Source organism: Poecilia reticulata, linkage group LG2 (genome assembly GCF_000633615.1).
Source record: "Poecilia reticulata strain Guanapo linkage group LG2, Guppy_female_1.0+MT, whole genome shotgun sequence".
In the NCBI taxonomy this organism is placed as follows: Eukaryota; Metazoa; Chordata; class Actinopteri; order Cyprinodontiformes; family Poeciliidae; genus Poecilia; species Poecilia reticulata.
Genome location: NC_024332.1, coordinates 41,125,885 through 41,133,892, shown reverse-complemented (window position 1 = coordinate 41,133,892; position 8,008 = coordinate 41,125,885).

Here is an 8,008-nt window from a genome sequence, read left to right as displayed (position 1 = left end):
TGTTTAGATATAGGTCTCGTTAATGGAATATTTGGTTACTTTTTTAAATGACAGGAGAATTTCAAGCCCCTCCATCATTTGACAGGTTATAATTTTACACCCTTGACTGGTACACAAAAATTAGACTTTTGCAAAGAGTTCATCGCAGAGGCAACTAAAATCAATCAATAAAAAAAATCCTTTCTGAATATTATCTCATGGACTCTGAACTAAATGCGTCTTTCTCACCGGGAACTGACAGCAAGTTGAAGAGTTATGGACACCTTGGTTAGGAAGCTCATTGCAGACCTTTAGTTGAAACGGCGCCTTTAACTCCAGTCTCCAGTACAGAACAGAGAAAACTAAAGAGAATGTAACTTTGTTTTAATCCATTTATAGTCTAAACAGAGGAGCCAGCAGTTTACCTTTCCATACCAACTTTATTTATAAAGCACTTTAAAACAACCACATATAATACAAAGTGCTGTACAGTAAAACACAACAATAAAAAATAAAAATAAAATAAAAACTCTTAAGTGTAAAATCAAACAAACATACCATTTAAAACTAGATTCCGCTGGAGTTGAAAGCCAAGTAAAATAGATGGGTTTTAAGACGAGCTTTAAAAGTGGAAGAAATTGTATTTATTTTGAAGAAATAAATACCGGTGCAGAAGTTAATTAGACCATAACAGTGCGCTGCACAACCAATGGGGACGCGGCTCCGCCGCTGCGAAGAATTAAACTTAACTCATCCTGCGGTTTTAGCAACTGGAAAACGTGACCCTCCCACGGCCAGAAGGAGAGCAGAGCAAATGTAACACCTGTTCGTTTTGGAGAAGCGAAACAACGCTAAATAAATAAATAAAAAATCTTTGTAAAAGCGCACGCCCGAACCGCGCACAGGGTAAAAAACTCTCAGGAGTAGCAGCTGACTGCTACAGACTGTTGAGGACGGAAAGAAATTAGACAGAAACAAGTGCAGTGCGCTGGACAATAAGTGCGCAAAAATGCTCCACCGTTACGTTAATCACACATGATGAGATGACAAATGCCAAATATACAATATATACTGTAGTTACGCTGCTTAGTTTAATGGTCGTCTAAAAACGAAGCCAGTAAAAGCTTAACTGAGTTAATATGTCAGATTCCCTCCTCACCCTCCTCTTGATAAGAACAGAGAGCAATTTGCTGGTTTCATGTCCAGACTGTGACAAAGTGCAACTGACACACAGCAAATTTGGAAGTATTCCATCAACTCCTAGAGTTAAATTTTACACTTTTAAGGTGTCTATATAGGTTCACACTGGATGGTGTAGAAGTTACACTTTTGAAAGTGTTATTTGTGATAGAGTTGAATCAACACTCACAGTAGTTGAAATCAAATACACTTCAGTGTTAATTTACCCAAAAACTACCGTATATTGTCAAAAGTTAACACTATAAATGTGTTAATCTAACACAGAACAGTGTAAAGAATAGAACAACGTAGAAATCTGAGTTTTAAAATTCTACTGGCAGAGTATGCTGTGGTGGCACAGCCCACATATGAAAGCTCTAATTGTCAGTGCGGCTGTCGTGGGTTCGCTTTCTGGTCTTCCCCTTCTCTCATTACCCACTTTGTTTTTCAATTTACTACCAAATAAAAGCCACTAGAGCAATAAAAAAATGTTCCCCAGGAACTACTGGCCATCAATAATCTCCAAATTCATTTTAAGACATTAGATGCTACAAAAACACCAACACCATTCGCAGAATATAATCTTTTATTTCAAAACATCAAACAGCACTGACAGCAATATACAACAAAGGTCATACATTCATGGTACTTTGCACTGAAGGTGAAGTGTACTTTGAAAGTTCATTGGAAGCGGCCCTGGATGCTCTTTTGGTCATTGATAGTGAAGTGTCTTTGGTGCTGCTCTTGTTTTCACCAATATGAAGGAGGAAGACTTCCAGCCTGGAAGGAAAAACAATAAATATAGCAGAAACATTAGAATAATAAATAAATATTTTAAAAAGTAGTGTGACTAAAACTAATCAGCCTCACCTGTGTGTGTCACCATCATAGTGATTCAAATTACTCTGCCCACCTGGTTTACAAGACAAAGCATAAAAAAGTCAGAAATAATTACTAAAGAAATTAGTCAGCTTATAGAAAAAAATGTGGACAGCATTAAAAGTCATGCCAACCTGTCTGAAGAAATGTGTTGAAGTCTTCATAAGAGGCTTCAGTCACCAACATGACACACTGACAAAGAAAAAACATTTTGGCAGTTTTTAGATGTGCCACAGGTACAAAACACCAGACTCAAATGGCTCAATTGCCTCCTCATTGTGTAGATTGTCATGAAACATGGCTGGAACTGATTGAGATCTCTCCGGGATACACAGAAAACAGATCATAAAAGCCAGAGGGAAATAAGTAATCTTGAATCATGATTTAATGTTGATTAAAACTTATGTAATCTTTATTGTAATGAAACGTGTACAATCTGTATTGAGATAGAAACCCAGAAGAAGCAAGTAATTCAGTATTATGATTCGAAGTGATTAAAACCTGTGTAATCTTCATTTTAAGAATGTACCATTAATCAATGTAATGAATTATGTGAACTTGATTTTAAAGAGTAAAAATAAGAAATCATAAATTAAGTAACATGAGATGCCCTAATACTGTGTCGCAATGTAAGAGCTTGCGTGGGAAACGAGGACCGTGAGAAAAGAGGAACAGAAAAGGGGGATTGCGAAATAAGCGAAATGCCAGATGTCGAAAAGAAGTGGATAGCCAAAGTGGCTGAGGTAATGGTCCAATGGGAGATTGTGTAAGCGCAACAGTAGATGGTTGTCTAAGTCACAGAGGCGCACACGACTGGAATACTGAGTATAAAAGGTGGAACCAGGAGAAGAATGGGGTTCTTTGTTCCAGCAGCGTTCAAGGCAAAACCACAAGAAGATGCAGGATCAAGATTGGGGCGATACTTTGAAACCACGGGAAGGTGAAGACTTCGTGCTGCTCTTGAAAGGAACAAGATCCGATGATCCACAACCTGGGGTTCTGATTCGACACTTGCCTTACTCTCAACCCAAGAAACATCTCAACGATGCTGCAGTGGACATGGGGGATAGACAAAGATCACCTACGGATAAAGAACTGAGCTCATGAAGAACATTCACCAGTTCAACTTTGGATTTATTCTGAAAGAGGACTCTGCTACGGCAAGATGGGTCCCTGACCATGGAATTTAAAGTTTTCTGCTGTCAAGATCAACTCAGCATCTGGGAAAGAGTGGAACTGCATCCCAAAAGCCTCTCTTAAGGTTTAGTGACACAGTATAGGGACTAAAAGGGAAGTGTGTTTTTTAAAATTCTTTTACATGTTAATCTTTTGATTTTGATTGAAGTAGATGTATGTCAATTTCCCCTGCTACAGCTTGCTAATAAAATATTAAAGTCTACTTGACGTTGTGGACAGTTAAATTAATTAAGTCACAGGGATAACAATTCTTCTGGTTAACATAAAATCAATGCTCATGATCCAAGTGAAACGGTGGGGCTTCAGACGTTTCTTTAGTTATGATAAATAATGACCTTGGGACTCGGGCCGAGTCTCTAAAATTATCTAGGCTGTAACAAGTGCACGTTATTGATAGAGAAAGAACCGTTAACTGGGGTGGTTTCTGGAGTCGGGCTACCACAGGCTATTTGGATGTCCGATCCATTAACTGTAGAAGGTCATAATCTCAGGATCTGAAGGTAGTTAGAGTCTAGACGCATCTTTCTCGCTTCCAGCTTAGACAGAATGCCCTCTATAAACTCATCTGTGGTGATACTCAGGAGGTAGAGGCTTCACGGACTCATTAGACGAAGAGCTGGTCAGTAGTCAGTCAGCAGGAGTCTGAAAGGAGGTAGGGGTGTGGCTGATTATTGCGTAATAACAAGATATGTTCTCCAGAGTCCTGCTAATCACCTAATTATTGTATTAAGGTGGGATGCAGCAGCAGCACATCTAAATGTTGCAGGACAGTGACCCTCCAGGACTGGAGTCTGACACCTGTGGCTTAGATCAAGCCAACGGTCCAGCACAGCCACTACCCCATTTTGCAGTCTACAGCCAAAAACTTAAAGAAAACGACCCTGCAGCTAAATAATGCTAATTCAAATGGCCTCCAGATTTTCCTGACAGTTTCAATGTTAGGTTAAGATAATAAACAGTCCAAACAAATAAGCGAACTGTGTATATGAATCAATACTCGTGTAAACATAAAAATAATGCCTCTATAAGAAATAGTCAAAAACATGATAATTTTAACATGGAACTTATCTTGTTATAATAAGCTCCAGACAAGACGCCATACTGCTGCCTCCGCTCCTCAGGCAAACATGTGACGCAGTAGCGGAGCAAGATGGCGTGGGCTGGGGGGCGGGGCTAATGACCCAATTAATAAAGCTCATGATAATTTAACTTCACAACATAGACATGCCCGCAACAGTGGAGCTAACAAGTTTCATCACCATAGTGAGCGACTATGTCATTTTGAAGTCCATCTGACATGAAGTATAACAAACCAAGAGAAGAACAGGAAAATCAGGATACTGGTCACTAATGGTGAAACAACACAAATTCAAAACATGTTAACGTTCCGTAGCTCTAGCTAGTTTGCCATTTGTTGCCAAGTGACTGATGATGACGTTGGTGACAAGCTTTACCCAGAATGCTCTTGGATAAAATAAGGACGATTAATTTGTAGTTTTGTGTGTCATAAAGTCAAATATAAGAGTGAAAATAAAGCCAGTCATGTGGCACAACATTTTATTCAATATTTTACACCCACTATGTCACTAAAATCAGTCAGTCTGGTAAAGTTTTTAGCAACCATGAGTCAACAATGGGGCACCCCACTGTATAAACTATCTAAATCAAAACCAGATTAAGTTGAGTTAGAAATCAACACTGGACTGGACTAACTCTTTAGAACAGTGTTGTTCAACCACTGTGCCGCAGCACACTGGTGAGCAGTGAGTGATCGTGAGGTGTGCCGTGGAAATTATTCAATTTCACCTACGCGGTGCCGTATTTTCCGGACTATAAGCTGCTACTTTTTTCCTAAGCTTTGAACCATGCGGATTGTAGCCCGGTGCAGCTTTTCTGTGGATTCTTCTTCAACCAGCAGGGGGCTCGCAGCAGGTAGTGAATCTTCAAAATCGTAAATCGAAAGAAGAACGTGCTAATTATCATTTAGAGCAACCACATGCTAGCAGCAGTCAATTTTTCAATTAAAATAATGTACCTTGACTCAAAAAAGGTTGAAAAACACTGCTTTAGAACACTTCAGGGAATCTTAACACTCACCAACCCTCATGTTGTTGAATTAACACTGTATTTTTAACATTCCACACTTGCACTGGAAATCTGGCACTTCTGAATTTGCTGTGTGGGTTTTTCTCCCACCGAGAGAAGTGAGTGCGGGATCAGGAAACGATCAGAGTTCTGCCGTCTTCTAATCACGTCATTTCGTGAAATGTTATCTGATTTCAAAAACGTTCTCACAGAGAAATACTAAATGTTTTGTTTGATGACTACAAATTGGAAATAAAATTATTTTTTTTTCTTTGACGGACAACGAGAAAACTCTAGCGCAACCTCTGCTCCAAACTACAAACATTGTCGGTCCCTCTTTGTTTTTTTTTTGCGGAGGATCAGTAAATAGCTTATTGGTGTTTTACCATCACCACCAGGTATGAAGTGTGTTTTATTCTTTGAGTTGCACCACAGCGCAGCACAACTGAAACATCCAGGAGATCAGAATCAGCTTGCTTTTATGAGTACAAGTATAAAGGAGGCTGGTATCATGCCTGATATCAATCTATTTACATATGTCATCACATGGAATTATGTAAAGTTTTATACGTTTTCTTTTCATATATTTATTGTTTTCCTTCTTTAGATATTAGGTTGCCTGAGAATGCTTCCAAATAATGTATAAAAATGACCTGGTTCTGTTACATGTCAATCATCAAGGGAGCCCCTGGGGGGGCAATCAGATGTCAGGGGGGCACTGGCCCCCCCTCTGGCTCCACGACTGCATTTAAAAAGCTTATAAACAGCTAATTTTTGGTTGGCTGACCTAAAATGTCCGGTATGATGTGACATGGAGCAGACTTACCTTTGGATACTTCACAATATTGGCTTTGTAAACCTCACTTCAGGGTTGAAATTCACTTGAAACCCCCTAACATGCTTTCAAGATGAGGTGATAGCACCTCTGAATGAGCTGCATATGACAGTGTTTTTCTGCTTTGTTTTTCTTCAAATATCACTTGAGCTGGGCTGCACAGTGGTGCAGTTGGTAGAGCCTTGCAGCAAGAAGGTTCTTTCCCCGAGTCATTTCTGCATGGAGTTTGCATGTTCTCCCTGTGCATGCGTGGGTTTTCTCCGGGTACTCCGGTGTCCTCCCACAGTCCAAAAACATGACTGTCAGATTAACAGAAACAAAGCAGGAAGAGAGAGGGAGGGGTAACATCTTGGCTCAAGTGATCCATCCATCCATCCATTTTCTTTACACCCTTGTCCCTTATTGGGGTCAGGAGGGTTGCTGGTGCCTTTCCAGCTAACGTTCCGGGCAAGAGGCGGGGTACACCCTGGACAGGTTGCCAGTCTGTTGCAGGGCAGACAGACAGGACAAACAACCATGCACACACACACACACACGCTCACCTAGGGATAATTTAGAGAGACCCGCTTTAGAGTGAGGAATGTTCAGTTTTGAGAAGGCAGGGAAACATCTCTCTTAAATTTAGTCTTTGATTTGTGCGTGATTTCGTCACTAAGTCTCGCTTGGAGTCATAGAAAGAGCTTTGAGTTCATTATTATTATGTATTACACAGTGCACAATGGTATATTTTGCATATGGGGTAAATATATTCAAAGTTTATATGTAGAAAGTGTCATTCAATTGTAATCAGCCATTTAAGTTGTACAGATTCCCAGTTATGATTTGAAAACACATTTGTCACAGATATTTAGAAATGTCCCAAAAATAAATATGTTTAAACTGATTGAGCCCAAATTTGTTGAACTTTTACACAACATGTAGTTTTATAAGTCTAAACTACTTATTTGTGTTAAAATAATATTTTAGTCATATTTTACAATATTTATTTATAAAAAAAAATTTGGCGAGGTGAAAAAAAGCTAAATTTATTCTATTCTATCACTAATAATTCAGGCTGGGTAAAAGCTACAAAAGTACTGACACCAGAAAACCATTCTTTGACATCTTACCTTTACAGAGGTACCAAAAGTTTGCACTTAAATCTAAGAACTGTGAGGGTATTAGTGATTTATTTTTGTATGTTTTTTTCAGGCGGAAATTTACTTTTCCCCCCCTTTAGGGCACAATCAGTGGCGCAACTACACATTATTCAGGTGGATGCGAAAAAATAAATCGGCGCCACCCCCCCTCCACCCCCCCGCAAGGAAGGTTGAAGGAATGTGGAAACATACTCTCGCTCTAACCCCCGACCCCTCCCCCCCCCAGATGACGATAAGTGAAAGGTAAAACTCGCTACATTCACCTCGTTATGTGCGCGAGGTGAAGGAGCGTAAGGCACGCTGAAGTGTACGGGAAAACATCATTGGCGCGCCGCCCCCTACACACGGGGTTTTGACGCCCCCTCTGGTGCTGTGCCCCTATGCGTTGCATGCGCTGCATACCCACTTTTTGCGCCACTGGGCACAATGCACCACATTAATATACTTTCAGTTTCAACATCTGAACAGATGTTCAGAACTGATGTCCCTTAACTTTCTCCAGCTGAAAATATACAAAACTGAAATTATGAGGAACAATCTAGAACAGTGGTTCTTGACCTTTTTTGAGCTACCGAACCCCCCAGTTTCATATGCGCATTCACCGAACCTTTCTTATTCCTCCTCACACACCCCCACCACGCAACATACTTTGCGGTATTCTGATTTAGTAATGTAATTATATTAGCTGTGTTACCACCGCCACGCCGCTAGAGGC